Source organism: Egretta garzetta, unplaced genomic scaffold (assembly GCF_000687185.1).
Source record: "Egretta garzetta isolate BGI_Z169 unplaced genomic scaffold, ASM68718v1 scaffold417, whole genome shotgun sequence".
Lineage (NCBI taxonomy): Eukaryota > Metazoa > Chordata > Aves > Pelecaniformes > Ardeidae > Egretta > Egretta garzetta.
Window position 1 is genome coordinate 299892 of NW_009260227.1, and position 1999 is coordinate 301890.

Genomic DNA, 1999 nt, shown 5'->3' on the forward strand with positions numbered 1-1999 from the left:
CCCATCCGAGGGCTCCAGCTAACACCTGCCTAACCACAATTCCGAAATGCTGAGCTCCAGGTGCTGGAGCACTCCAGCCACAGCCAGCTCCTGTGGACTGGCCTGACCCTGCCTGCCAAAGCTGTGGGAGAAGGAGATGCAGGGAATGCTATGTGTCTTTAAGAGACCCTCAAGTGCCCAGCTAAGCCAGCTGCTGGGATTTACAGGTCTTAAGCACAATCTTCAGGCCAGACCTCTACATGAATGGGGCTTCCGCTCATCACATCCCATCCCATCGCATTACATCCCATCACATTGCATCCCATTGCATTGTATCCCATTGCATTGCATCCCATTGCATTGCATCCCATCGCATTGCATCCCATCCCATTGCATCCCATCGCATTGCATCCCATCGCATTGCATCCCATTGCATTGTATCCCATTGCATTGCATCCCATTGCATTGCATCCCATCCCATTGCATTGCATCCCATCCCATCCCCAGGGCCACACAGTCACCCCAAAGCCAAAGTCACCCTAGCTGGAAGTGCTGTCATGGCAAGCACCAAATAAAGGGAGGCCTGGTCCCACTGACACTGTGCCTGCACAAGAAGATCGTGTCTTACCTGCGAAGAGCGGGAGCCCATGGCTTGTCCCACATGCATCCCCCAGCACCCCTGGGACCTGCTTCCTCCGCAGCCAGAAGCAGCACAGCCCTCCATTTAACAAGGAAGTTGGGAATTGCCCTTATCCACCTGACTTTAGAAGCTGGAGATACAGCCAAAGGAGGTACAAAACAACAACTGGCGGCACGGATATGAGTGCTGGCAGGATTGCTCATGCCTGGTACACAAGCACCGGAGCAGGCGGGAGCTTGGACCCCACCATAATAAACACACGGGAATAAAGACACAGCCAGAAACACCCCCTGCTCGAGGGACACTCAGCACAAACCTTCTGCATGAGACCTCCGGCCCTCGTCCTTGCCATTCTGCTGATCACAACGGTGGTCTCACATGTGCAGAGGAGAGTGGGGATCAGCTCTGCCCTTTGCTTCCAAATGGCCAAGATGGAAAAACGAGAGAAAAAAGGAAAAAAAACCCCACCCCACCCTTCCCAGGGAGCGGAGGAGGCCAACACTGTGTCCTGAAGTAACACCATCCTGCCTTGTCTTGGCTCTGCTCTGCACTAGCACATCCCTGGCTGTGCTGTGTGCTTGCCCGAGTCACTTCTGCGCTGAGCCCTGCTGCCATGCGGGGGTGTCCTCCTGCACCCAGGAAGGGCCTCCGAGGGGGGAGTGACCCTGCACGCCAGCACGGCCCCCGGGCAGGGTCCCCATGCTGCCCACACCTACCCTCCTTCGAGCATCACGAGTGGTGAGTGGTGGTGGGCCAGCTCGTTTGGGTCTAGGGAGAAGACTCAAGGGAGGGACCTCAATGGGGAGGACATTCAGGTTGGGAAGATTAAGTCCCATGTGGCAACTGGGGGTTTAGCAGCTGTGTACAGGGGGAGCACAAGGCTGACCCTCTGTGGTGAAGGGTCCCAGGCTCCACTGGTCTTGTCCTGGGTGGGCAATGTGGCCATTTCCCAGCTCATCCATGCACAACGAGCCCCGATGCCAACATTTCTGACCAAGCCCCACTTCAGAAGAAAGGAAAAGACCTCAGCAAGAGCTGGGGAAAGAGGAGAGCACGCCAGTGATGCCGGCTGCCCGAGCTGCCACTTCCCCAAGCCACTGCGTCTTGCTGCTGCTGCTGCTGCTCTCCGCCCCGGAGCTGGGTGCAGGCAGCATTCAAGGGCCAGGACCGTGGCCCAGAGTAACAAGAAATCACCCTATAATAAACCGGCTGGGGCAGAGCAGACTGGATCTGGACCCTTGAGGCTGCAATGTTGCAGGGCGAGCCTGGCTTACGCTCCCCTGGTGCCCCGTAAGTGCCACGGCTCTGCCCAAAGGGAGGCCCCAGAGAGCATCGGGGTGATGGAAAGCCACTGCCCGGCCAGCAGCCACCAGGCTGGGA